Source organism: Leptopilina boulardi, unplaced genomic scaffold, assembly GCF_019393585.1.
Source record: "Leptopilina boulardi isolate dan_hultmark-lab unplaced genomic scaffold, ZJU_Lbou_2.1 LbouV2_386, whole genome shotgun sequence".
Taxonomy (NCBI): Eukaryota; Metazoa; Arthropoda; class Insecta; order Hymenoptera; family Figitidae; genus Leptopilina; species Leptopilina boulardi.
The window spans coordinates 773,666-788,517 of NW_026137958.1; positions in this window are offsets into that span (position 1 = coordinate 773,666).

Sequence of the window (14,852 nt, forward strand, 5' to 3'; positions counted from 1 at the left end):
TAAATATATATGAATGATGAAAAATTTCTAAAGACTTTTCTATTTGAATAATTGAGTTTTCTTTCTTGATTCCAATTGAATTGAAGATGATTAATAATGGCGTCGTTTCTTTTTGAGTAAACAGTGATTCACCTGTCAGTGAAAAATATGTCTGACAACGTCTGAGGTCCTTACCTCGGAGGCAGGACTCCGTTTCATTTGCATGAGAGCGTTTCGTTTATGATACAAACTTACCACGAGAATCCCATAATAAGGCTCGGCGTCCAGTTGCCTTTTTCGAGCTGTCAGCGCGAAGGCTATTGTCAACGACAGATGGACGTCGAATGAGCAACACGTGTTGCATATATACAACAGTTCATGAAACGATGCATATATGTATATATCCCCACCCAGCAAACATTCAAACCAAAAACAAAATGTTTTTCTACTGTTTTTATTCATTTATTGACAGGTATCACGGACAATGGATAACCGGTAAAAGTTAGCAGTTCGCGTATTATAATACGCACGTATATTCAACTGCACCTGCACTGATTTTCAAAATTTGACAACTAATGTTATTTTTTCGAAACTTTTCAATGACTTTATTTTTAAATACTTCTAATGATAAATAATGTATTATTTATTTTTTGTTATTATCCAGGAAGTATTATTTGATAAAGCTAAAATAGTTAAAAATGTGTAAAACTATAGGTCACAGGATTCGCGAAATGATATCACGGATTCCGCGAACTAGTTTCGCGAAGATTCACAAAATTAGGTCATGATAATCGCAAAACTCGGTCGCCGAATTAGCGAAATCAGATCACAATATTCGCGAAACTACGTCGCGGAATACGCGTAATTAGATCGCGATATTCACGAAAGAAAGAGCGCGGAATTCGCAATTTTAGATCACGATATTTTCGAAACGAGATCACGGATTTCACGTAATTAGTTTACTATATACTCGAAACTAGGTCGCGGAATTCCTGAAATTAGGCCACGAAATTAAATGACAATATTCGCGAAAGTAGGTCGCGGAATTCGCGGAATTAGTTAACGATATTCACGAAACTAAATCGCGGAATTAGCGAAATTAGAATGTGTAATTAAATGGCGATATTCACGAAACTAAATCGCGGAATTAGCGAAATTAGGATGCGTAATTAGATGGCGATATTCACGAAACTAGATCGCGGATTCCGCGAAATTAGGTCACGGGATTCGCAAAAATTAGTCGCGGAATTAGATCACGATATTTTGGAAATTATCTCGGGGAATTAGCGAAATTAGATCATATAATTAGATCACGTTATTCGGGAAAAAGTCGCGGAATTCGCGTATTTAGGTCACAATATCCGCGTAACTAGGATCGATTCACAAAATTAGGTCATGATAATCGCAAAAGTCGGTCGCCGAATTAGCGAAATCAGATCACAATATTCGCAAAACTACGTCGCGGAAACTGAATCGCGGAATACGCGTAATTAGATCGCGCGATATTCACGAAAGAAGGGCGCAGAATTCGCGATTTTAGATCACGATATTTTCGAAACGAGATCGCGGATTTTACGTAATTAGTTTACTATATGTGACGCTCCACGAGAGAAGGGACCTAACGTGCTTTTGACTTAAGGTTCATTCACTGTGTCATTGCACGGTAAAAGCGAACCTTAAGTCAGAAGCACGTTAGGTCCCTTCTCTCGTGGAGCGTCACATATTCTCGAAACTAGGTCACGGAATTCCTGAAATTAGGCCACGAAATTAAATGACAATATTCGCGAAAGTAGGTCGCGAAATTCGCGGAATTAGTTAACGATATTCACAAAACTAAATCGCGGAATTAGCGAAATTAGAATGTGTAATTAGATGGCGATATTCACGAAACAAAATCGCGGAATTAGCGAAGTTAGGTCGCGTAATTAAATCACTATATTCGTGAAACTAAATCGCGGAATTAGCGAAATCAGGTCGCGTAATTAAATCGCGATATTCACAAAATAAGATCGCGGAATTCACGAAACTAGGTCGCGGATTCCGCGAAATTAGGTCACGGTATTCGCAAAAATTGGTCGCGGAATTAGATCACGATATTTTGGAAATTATCTCGCGGAATTAGCGAAATTAGGTCATATAATTAGATCACTTTATTCGCGAAGAGGGTTGCGGAATTCGCGTATTTAGGTCACGATATCCGCGTAACTAGATCGCGGATTTCTCGGCCAAAAAAAATTAATTATCGCGGAATTCACGAAATAAAATCACGGATTCCGCGAACCAGTTTCGCAAAGATTCACAAAATTAGGTCATGATAATAGCAAAACTCGGTCGCCGAATTAGCGAAATCAGATCACAATATTTGCGAAACTACGTCGAGGAAACTAGATCACGGAATACGCGTAATTAGATCGCGCGATATTCACGAAAGAAGGGCGCGGAATTCGTAATTTTAGATCACGATATTTTTGCGAAACGAGATCGCGGATTTCACGTAATTAGTTTACTATATTCGCGAAACTAGGTCGCGGAATTCGCGGAATTAGTTAACGATATTCACGAAACTAAATCGCGGAATTAGCGAATTTATGATGCGTAATTAGATGGCGATATTCACGAAACTAAATCGCGGAATTAGCGAAATTAGGATGCGTAATTAGATGGCGATATTCGCGAAACTAAATCGCGGAATTAGCGAAGTTTGGTCGCGTAATTAGATCACGATATTCGTGAAACTAAATCACAGAATTAGCGAAATCAGGTCGCGTAATTAGATAGCGATATTCGTAAAATAAGATCGCGGAATTCACGAAACTAGGTCGCGGATTCCGCGAAATTAGCTCACGGTATTCACAAAAATTGGTCGCGGAATTAGATCACGATATTTTGGAAATTATCTCGCGGAATTAGCGAAATTAGGTCATACAATTAGATCACATTATTCGCGAAAAAGGTCGCGGAATTCGCGTAGTTAGGTCACGATATCCGCGTAACTAGATCGCGGATTTCTCGGCCAAAAAAAATTAATTATCATAGGCAATGTCAGTAATTGAAATCACAATTATTACCACGATCTTCAAAAATACTTTGTAGTATACTTTTAAAATTTTTACCATTTTTTTTGTATTAAATTTAAATACAAACTAACCACAGTTTATATTCAACCAACCACTGAAAACAAAAATAATTTGCAAAATAATACATTGCAAAATAAGCAGAGCCAATTTATGTGAAAAATTACCTGTGATTTCGCTCCCTCTCTCTCTCTCTCATTCATTCTTTTCCCCATGACATTGTACATAGGTCATCTACATTGTGTGAAAATAAAAAATAAAAAAAAAAAATCACAAAGAGAAATTGCTTTGAAGCAAATCATTTTTCAAAATGTGAAGTCGACTGCTCCTCTTGCTTTGCAAGTGCGAAAGTTAGCCATCTGCACCCGCAATTTGATTGCATTGGTTTTATTCAGAAAAAAATGTTTATATATATATATATATATATATGTATGAGTATATGCGCGCATGTGATTGTAGATGCAAATTGCGGGCGGCCCAAGACAAAAGTGTTTGCTCGCACAATTTGCGGTTGGCGGCCATCCCGAGGCAGTGGATTTCAATTATGAGTCTTCAGGGGCTCCCTGACAGACACACAGGTCCGAGGTAGGCAGTAGCTCATTCGAAATTCGGTAGCTACCCAAGAGCGCCTCTCAGTAATGAAACATTCACAGTGCACCGCAAATTGCCCTTCGCTCGCTGTCTGGTAGCGCTCACACTCTGCGCTCATATTTGTTTCATATACATATATAAACCAAACGCCTACTTATTCATATTTCCCTTTTTTTTAGTTACAAAAGAAAATAATAATTTTTTGGCCTCTTCAATGTATATGTATATAATCTTTTGAGGAAGAATATTATTTGTTTTTGGTTCACATCCAACAAGTTTTCTCGTGATGTGCGCGCTTCTTGAATAATTTTTCAAGAGATGCATTTTACTTTTCGTCTTGTGTTGAAATTTTAATGAGAAAGGCGGACTTTCTACTTAGCTTTTTCTCAGGCTTATGTATATATATTATATATACGTATTCGTGTGTTTTTTTTTTTTTAATATAAAAAATGATGTATCTTAGTCGTTCGTTGAAAAATATAAAAAATTCTATTTATACTCACGACAAATATTCCGAAAATAGAATTTAAAAATAATTTTTTTTTTTCAAGAAAGAAAAAAAAATTCTGGCCTGATTTTTGTATAATGCTTTTAAAGGATCAAATGGACTCAGTTCCTGGGAATTTAAAAGATAAGCCCTGTACTTTAATTTAATGTCATTTTAAAAGAGAGGATCTTCTTCTTCTTCTTCTTATCAGGGTACCAAAATACATTCCAAAAGTGATATTATTGTCTCTGTTGGATGGCATTTTCGACCACATTGAAATATATACATATATACATATACTACCAAATGAACAAACCATCAACTAAAAATTTTTATCAGAACCTCACGCGACAGTCACACAAAACGTCTCGGATGCAATGGATCAAAAAGTGACAGGAAAAGAAAAAATTGTCAACTTTATATGCGGATCATGATCAAGTTTCTTGATGTTTCGAATCGGGTCAAGAAAGGAAGTTGAATGAATTACATGAATCAAAAATAAAACAAAAAAAAAAAAACTACAACATATACATTTTGATTGATGAATTTTTGGATAATAATCTTGGAATATTTATTTATGCATTGATTTACAGAATTTCATGGATTATATTCAGAGAAATTTTCGTTTAAGAAACAATGGTTTCCATAGGAACGGTTCTTATAGCAACGGTTAACATGGCAACGGTTCCTATAGCAACGATTTCTATAGCAACAATTCTCATAGCAACGGTTACCATGGCAACGGTTCCAATAGCAATGTTTCCATAGCAAAAATTTCTATAGCAACGGATTCTATAGCAACGTTTCCACAGCAACAATTCCTATAACAATGGTTCCTATAGCAACGTTTCCATAGCAACAATTCCTATAGCAACGGTTCCTTTAGCAACGGTTCCTATAGCAACGGTTCCTATAGCAACGGTTACCATGGCAACGGTTCCTACAGCAACGGTTTCTATAGCAACGTTTCCACAGCAACAATTCCTATAACAACGGTTCCTATAGCAACGGTTCCTACAGCAAAGTTTTCTATAGCAACGTTTCCACAGCAACAATTCCAATAACAACGGTTCCTATAGCAACGTTTCCATAGCAACGGTTCCTTTAGCAACGCTTCCTATAGCAACGGTTACCATGGCAACGGTTCCTACAGCAAAGTTTTCTATAGCAACGTTTCCACAGCAACAATTCCAATAACAACGGTTCCTATAGCAACGTTTCCATAGCAACGGTTCCTTTAGCAACGGTTACCATGGCAACGGTTCCTACAACAACGGTTTATATAGCAACGTTTCCACAGCAACAATTCCTATAACAAAGGTTCCTATAGCAACGTATCCAGAGCAGCGGTTCCTATAGCAACGGTTTCTATAGCAACGTTTCCACAGCAACAATTCCAATAACAACGGTTCCTATAGCAACGTTTCCATAGCAACAATTACTATAGCAACGGTTCCTTTAGCAACGCTTCCTATAGCAACGGTTACCATGGCAACGGTTCCTACAGCAACGGTTTCTATAGCAACGTTTCCACAGCAACAATTCCTATAACAAAGATTCCTATAGCAACGTTTCCATAGTAACAATTCCTATAGCAACGGTTCATTTAGCAACGGTTCCTACAGCAACGCTTTCTATAGCAACGTTTACACAGCAACAATTCCTATAACAACGGTTCCTATAGCCACGTTTCTATAGTAACAATTCCTACAGCAACGGTACCTACAGCAACGGTTTCTATAGCAACGTTTCCACAGCAACAATTCCTATAACAACGGTTCCTATAGCAACGTTTCCATAGTAACAATTCCTACAGCAACGGTTCCTATAGCAACGGTTCCTACAGCAACGTTTCCACAGCAACAATTCCTGTATCAACGGTTCCTATAGCAACGTTTCCATAGTAACAATTCCTACAGCAACGGTTCCTATAGCAACGGTTCCTACAGCAACGGTTTCTATAGCAACGGTTCCTATAGCAACGTATCCATAGCAACAATTCCTATATCAACGGTTCCTATAGCAACGTTTCCATAGTAACAATTCCTACAGCAACGGTTCCCATAGCAACGGTTCCTACAGCAACGGTTTCTATAGCAACGGTTCCTATAGCAACGTATCCATAGCAACAATTCCTATATCAACGGTTCCTATAGCAACGTTTCCATAGTAACAATTCCTACAGCAACGGTTCCCATAGAAACGGTTCCTATAGCAACGGTTTCTATAGCAACGGTTCCTATAGCAACGTATCCATAGCAACAATTCCTATAGCTACGGTTTCTATAGCAAAAATTCCTGTAGCAACGGTTACCATGGCAACGGTTCCTATATCTTCTGTTTTTATAGCAACGGTTTCTGTAGCAACAATTCCTATAGCAATGGTTACCATCGCATCGGTTCCTATATCTTCTGTTTCCATAGAACGATTTCCATAACCACAGATTCCATAGCAACGGTTACTGTAGCAACGTTTCCATAGCAACGTTTTTCATAAGCACAGTTTCCACAGCAACGGTTACCATAGCAACGTTACCACAGCAACGGGTCCATAGCAACAGTTCCTATAGCAACGGTTACTATAGTATCGGTTCCTATAATATCTGTTTCCATAGCAACGGTGACTATGGAAAGTGTTGCTATAGAAATGTTACCATTTTAATGGTTTGTAATTAAGATTAATATAATAGCCACGAAAATCTTTAATGATGGCGCAATTTTTCAAAATAAATTTTAAAAACATCACTTTGAAATTAATAAAGTAAATGTTGAATTAAAATTATATATTATATTATATAAATTTATAGTTAGAAGTTACAGTTGTCAGGGGAATGTTATTGGAACGTATGAAATTTTGGTATCATGTACCAAATATGATCTACAATGAATGTGTTGACATTTGATACCACCCACGTATTTACATACGTGAAACTTGCAGAACTCGAAGTGTATTTTGCGATGGGTAGAAATTGTGAGACCAGGTGGTGTAAGTAACATGGAAGCGGCATTCCTGAGGCGAAGTGATGCGCGGCGCCAAAGTCGATCTCTCCTTAAGACTTGAATGTTTCACTATATATAATATGTATATATAACACTACATCTTCGAACCCAAAACTCCATGAGAAAATCGTTTGTCAAGTGATAAAGTAAAAAACAAAAAAAAAAAAGTTTAATACTGTAACATGAGCAGAGAAGTTCATAAGTACAGGAAGATCTTTTTTATGAGTTCAATATTTCGAGAATGCGCCCTACCGAGGTTCATGGTGGAAATAAATTTTATTCAATCCCTCTTTTTCTTTCTCTCTCTTGTTTTTTTCGTAATATTGCCTCTTACATCCTATATAAACAAGTCATTATTTTCAAAAAAAAAAAATTTGTCAATTTTTCTAGATTTTAATTACTTTTTTTATAATATAGATAACGCGTGGAATTTAGAAATGTATTAAATTAAAATACTTTGTAGTACTCTACCTTCCGCTGGACTGCATCTGTTTTTTTTCTCTCTCTTAAAATTGATGATGTTTTAGCGAAAGACATTACGGTTTTTAAAGTTCTTACAACGCTTGTGTTATGTCAAGCGGTTAAAATCGAACCAAGTTAAATTTTTTTTTAATATTATCAAGATTAAAAGGAAATGACGTGTGCATGCACGTCTCTATTCATGATTACAATATATTTTTCGATGCTTGTAAAAAAAAAAAATAAAAGGACACTTCTTTTTTTTTGGTAAGATAATTTTTTTTAATAAGATAATTCTCATTCAACAAATAAATAATTTTTACAAAATATTTGCATCTTAATTAGATATAATAAATTAAATTCCAAAAAAATGGTTTATATCGAAACTTTTGTATATATAAATAACTTTCTATACCATAAATGAAAGAAAACTAATTGTCCTGGCTATTAATTTAATTGGAAGCAATAAGCTGTCAAAAGAAGGTTATTTGTGCGCTAAGGAACACCCACACAACTATACGCAGACACGTCTATATATAAAATTCAAGACAGAAGCACACACTGTGGTTGCAACTTCGACACTTATAATTCAGACACATGATACTACGTAATAGACCTTAAAATCGTTGATTGTAATCGATATTTAATCGATTCTGTTAAACATGCGCTTAGATCGGTTACCATCATATATAGTTAAACGATGTATTTTTGGTACGTAAAACCCTGGGTATATATATGTATACTCACTTTTAATTATGACTCGTTCTAATTTATTGCGAAATCTGCACCGGTGGCTATTCGATCTGATAAAATCCACCAACATAAACCACAAGAGTCATATAAAACTTTGCTCTTTTATATTCCAAGGTGGTTTCTCTCGCATCCTTTCCCATAGGAAAAAAAATTCTCCGTCCTTGTTCTTCTTTATAGGTTCGCATCTCTTTCTCTTCATGTTTCTCGTGCTTCTATTTTATATGCATTTCTTTCTCTCTCTCCCTCTTTCTATCTCCTTTTTTTCTTCCTCGCTCACTCTCTTGCACTTCAATCTTGTTTGCATGAGAAGAGTTTGCCCCTTCTCTTTTTGAAGACCACTTTCGATCTTCCTTCTCTCCTTCTCGTCAATGCTTTCTTACTCCCTCTCTAAAACATCCGGAATGCACGCTTCTCTCCCCGCGAGACGTGCGTCCTGCCCGCGGCCGCCCACGCGCCGACCCGCGTCTTCCCCCACTTTCCATATGAATTCTACTCCCACCGTATAGAATCTTTCTCTCTCTCTCTCCCTCTTTTTTATTCTCTCCCCCTCACCATATAAGAAACAGACGCGCGATTACCAGGTCGTGGAATTTTGCGGGGAGTCAGTTGCGAGAAAGACAAACCAATATCATTTTTTTTTTTTTTTTTGCAACTGTAATTATATATTTAAATTTTAGTAATTAATATTAAACATATTGAATTATTATTTTCGAAAAACGATACTATAATTATTAGTGAAAAACTACTAATTAATAGTAGAAACTACACTAATTGTTAGTAAAAAATTATGCTATTATTAACTACTAATTGTCAGTACTCTCTAAATTTGAATCAGCGATAAGTATACCACTGGTACCAATCAGCGGATATACGCTGAAAAATCAGTGAAATTCCACTAATTCATCAGTGCATATAAGCTGATTGGAATCAGTGGTATACTTATAGCTGAGAATCAGCGAGATTCCGCTGATTCAAATTTAGAGAGTAGAAAACCACTAATTACTAACAGAATATTACTAATTGTTAGTATAAACTACTAACTGTTATAGAAAAACTACTAATTTTTAGTAAAAAAAACTATTAAATGTGATTAGAAAACTACTAATTAATAATAAAAAAAACTATACTAATAATAGTAAAAACTATATTAATTGTTAGTAGAAAATAATGCTACTATTAACTATTAATTGTTAGTAGAAAACTACTAATTTTCAATTAAAAGTTATTACTTGCAAGTTGAAAACTACCTATTACTAACAGAAATCTACTAATTGTTAGTAAAAAAAACTATTAATTGGTAGTAGAAAACTACTCATTATTAGTAGAATAAAAATACTTTATTAATACAAAACTACTAATTTTCAGGAAAAGAACTATTAAGTTTTAGTAGAAAACTAGTAATTGTTAATAGAAAACCATTAATTTTTAGTAGAAATTACTAATTACTAACAGAAACACTATACTATATTAATAAAAAAAATAATTGTCACTAAGAAACTACTGTTTGTTAGTAGAGAACTACTAAGTATTAAGTGTTAGTAGAAAACTACTAATTGTGAGTAAAAAATTGTTTAATTTTAGTAGAAAACTACTAATTTTTAGTTAAAAACTACTCATTACTAATAGAAAAACTATATACTATATTAATAAAAAAATAATTGACACTAAAAAGCTACTGATTGTTAGTAGAAAACTATTAATTGTTAGTAAAAAAACTATTAAGTGTTAGTAGAAAACTACTAATTGTTAGTAAAAAATTGTTAAATTTTAGTAGAAAACTACTAATTGTTAATAGAAAACTACTAATTTTTAGTTAAAAACTACTCATTACTAATAGAAAAACTATACTATATTAATAAAAAATAATTGACACTAAAAAGCTACTGATTGTTAGTAGAAAACAACTTATTGTTTAGTAATAAACTATTAATTTCTAGTAGAAAACTACTAATTGTTAGTAAAAAATTGTTAAATTTTACTAGAAAACTACTAATTGTTAACCCCTTCACTGTTATTGATCTCTATAGAGGCAAAAAAATGTCGTGCCACCAGTGTGCATGACCCCTATAGAGGCATCTCAAAAAAAATAAGTAGACACAAAATATGATAAATTATCGATAGTTAACTTCATTATTTTAATAATCGTTTACTTCATTATTTTAACAAGACAATAAACTTGTCAATGGGTATTCTTAGATTTTCGGGTTTTTTTTAATATCAATTTAAAAAAAAAATTTCTTTTTCCACATACGGGGCACTGAAGCTTTATTTTTGCTACACTGCGAAGGGGTTAATAGAAAACTACTAATTTTTAGTTAAAAACTACTCATTACTAATAGAAAAACTATACTATACTAATAAAAAAATAATTGTCACTAAAAAACTACTGATTGTTAGTAGAAAACTACTAATTGTTAGTAAAAAAAACTATTAAATGTGATTAGAAAACTACTAATTATTAATAGGAAAACTATTTTAATAAAAAACTACTAATTGTTAGTAAAAAAAACTATTAAGTGTTAGTAGAAAACTACTAATTGTTAATAGAAAACTACTAATTACTAATAGAAAAACTATATTATCCTATTCAAAAAATAATTGTCACTAAAAAACTACTATTTGTTAGTAGAAAACTACTAATTATTAATAGTAAAACTATTCTAATAAATAACTACTAATTGTTAGTAAAAAATTATTAAGTTTTAGTAGAAAACTACTAATTGTTAATAGAAAACTACTAATTTTTAGTTAAAAAACTACTAATCGTTAGTAGAATACTATACAAATAAAAAATATTAATTGTAAATAAAAAAACTATTAAGTTTTAGTTGAAAACTACTAATTGTTAAAAGAAAACTACTGATATTTAGTTAAAAAACTACTACTTGTTAATAGAAAAACTATACTATACTATACTAACAAAAAACTACTAATTGTTTGTGGAAAACTACTAATTGTTTGTAGGAAACTACTAATTTTTAGTAGAAAACTACTAATTACTAATAGAATAACTATACTATACTAATAAAAAAGAAAAAATTGTTAATAAAAAAAACTACTAATTGTTAATAGAAAAATACTAATTATTAATAGAAATCTACTAATTTATTTAGCAAACTTTAAAAAATGAATTTTTGAGGTCGAATTAATAAAAAAAAAATGAAGAAAGAAGGAGAGCAAGGTTAAATGTCATACAGGTGCAATGTCCCGTTTTGAACTTTTCTTTCCAATAACGCTGATGGTATCTCGCATCAACTCTTGAGGGCTGATCGATTTTTTTTAAACTTTCCAAAGTAAATGTACACTTTACTGTGAAGATAATAGACCTGTGATTCCTGTGAAAAATTCTGGGTTCCTTTTGGGTGAGTTACTGATGCTCTCTCGTATTTATCTATATATATATCGAAGTGGATCATGTGCACTCGGGCGACTAATTCCTCTCATTGGCCAATTGAAATTATACACCTGAAGATATAAAATTTTTGCAAAGGATAATCCCACAGGAGTTATCGATGAAATGCGCACGTTTTCATTTTTTTTTTTTTCAACTTCAAAAAGTATGGACCAATTTTCTGTTTTATTGCAAAGATAAAATTAGTTGAAAATAAAAAAACTAATAATAAACTAATAATAAAAATTAATATTAAAGGTGAAATTATTTGAAGCTAAAATTATAAATTATTAATTTATCAATTTACTGAAACAATTTTTATATTTATTTTTAAAAAAATATATATAACGATCCGAAACGACGTTATTTAATCACTAAAAAGCATGATCTCTTCATTTTCCCCTTCGAGTGATTAATCTTTAGAATATATTTTCTATGGATTGATGGTTCTTTCAGTTTTTTTTTAAACCTCCCCCGCTTTAAGCACTTTCAAGTTACACAACTCATCCTCGTTCTTGTCGAGTCTGAGGGACACATCTAGGGTCTCAGGTCCCAGGTCTTATCTTTTCGCTGAACGAGCAGCGTGACCAACGAAACAAATCTCTTGAATACTTCTACTTAGTTGTATATATATATGCTTGCTTATCTAAAGAAAGATACAGGGCTGTATATATATATATATATATATATATATAAAAAAAAGACTTTAAAAAAATAAATAAATAAAAGTATTGGATTTGCTTCCATGACTATGGGAAATTTTTTTCCGTCTCTCATCTCTCTTAAAAAAATTCTTGAGTTGAGATTTCCTGTATGAAAAATGTTAATTTTTAAATGCTGAAGATAAAGAAAGACGTATTTTTAAAAATTTTAATAACTTCTTTTTTTAATTTTTATAGAAGGTTTAAAGCAAAATAGAATTAATAAACTAATTACATTCAAATAAAAATTATTTGGTTCAAGTAGATATTTAATTGGTTAATGGAAATATTTACTTGGTTTAACTAAATATATATTTGGTTCAAGTAGATATTTAATTGGTTAATGTAAATATTTACTTGGTTTAACAAAATATATATTTGGTTCAAGTAGATATTTAATTGGTTAATGGAAATATTTACTTGGTTCAACTAAATATTTATTTGGTTCAAGTAGATATATCTAATTGGTTAACGGAAATATTTACTTGGTTCAACTAAATATTTTTTTGGTTCAAGTAGATATTTAATTGGTTAACGGAAATTATTTATTTTGGCTAAAGGAAATATTTGCTTGGTTCAACTAAATATTTATTTGGTCCCATTAAATATTTATTTGATAAGTAAGGGATTATTTAAATGAAATAAATTTTTTTTCCGTGTACTATATCGGATTGCCTGCATGATTTAGGATAAATTCAGTCCAGTAATTAAAGGTGGGAAATAAAATGTAAAAAGTAAATAAGAGATGATTAAATTAAATTGTAATATATATATATATGGTTAAACGTATTTTGGTAGGATTTTGAGATTTATTTGGCTAAATTACGGCACCTCCCAACTCCTCTGACCTCTCGTTGGATAAAGTTACATTTTATCTCGACTCTACAGCACACTTTGTGATCCAGATTACGTTTCACGAGAGACGAGAGAGGACCCCCTGAGAGGATTCTGCTCATCTCTCTCTCTCTCTCCCTCAGTCTTTTTGCTAACATTGCTATCAAGCTTGACTATGGCTCTCGTCGAAAAAGGGGATCTGAGTGCCAGATAACCTCTTATAAACTGGAGCATTAGTAAGGCGCGGAGCATCAGCTACACACTGTATAAGAAAAAAAAAAAAAAAAATATATATATATATATACATATATATCTTTTACTGATCTCTAACCACGTTACATGGGTTACATGGGGGCGCAATAGGCGTTTCACAATGAGGTCCGGTACATAAACCATATCTGCATCGTGCGCGCTTTCTCCCTCTCTCTGTCTCTCCTCTCTCTTTTTCTCTCACGGGAATATGTATTGCTTTACATGTAGATGAGAGAGTTCCGATGAAGTAAATGTTCGTATATATCTGAAGCTGAGCATCTCTCTTTGCACTTATATGCAGTTCCGAAATATTTTTTTTTTTTTTTTTAACCAACTTTAAACGCCTTTGCCCTGGTTTTTAACCTGAGGGACGTATATAAAGAAAGTTACCGAAAAATATAACTCCCTGATTTATCTCTCGAACGAATAATAATAATAATTCATAACTTATAAAATCTCAAAAGTTTCTGACATGATTTCTGATATAGGTAATTAAATTCATATGCTAATTAGATTGGGGTTCTGAATTTTTTAAAATTTCAGCAACAATTTTAATTAGAGAAAAAAACTTTGTCCTGTACTTGAAATTTATTGCAATTTTACAGTAATTTTTTCATTAGTAGTATAAGAGAATTTTAGTCAGACTTGAAATTTTCTGTAAATTAAATATTTTAATTTTTGTAACTTCAGTGTCAGTAGTAAATGTCAATTTCTGCCGGACAAGTAATTTTAGTGTTAGTAGTAACAGTTAGTTGTAGTCAGACTAAAGTTCAGTAATTTTATTACCAGTAGTAACGGTCACTTTCTGTCAGACAAAAATATTGTACATTTTACTTATAGTCTCAGACCACTATCTATCATAAAAACATTGTATATTTTATTTTTAGTGTCAGTAGTAAAGCACATTTTCTTAAAGACCAAAGATTTTGAATTGTACTTTAGTATCAATAGTAAAAGTCATTTTCTGTCAGACATAACAATGATCTGTTATTTTAGAATCAGTAGTAACAGTAAGTTAAAATAAGACAAAAAATTCAAATGCTATCAATTACTTTAATCAATTTTTAACTAATATAGTTATATTTCGACATGAGGAAAAAATGTCCGGATGTATGAGAGTGTGGATGTGTGTGTGTGTATGGCACCGCTTCTTATGTACAAATTAACTCAAACAAATGTTGACTAACCGTCCAAAAAATTTGAATGCTAATTCTACTTACTAATACCAAACTTGAAATTTTTTGGGAACTTTTTTATGATTTTGGATGGCTTTTTGGTGGAAATAGGTGTCTTCCTCTACTTGGATTTGGCTGTCAATTTTTTTCTACACT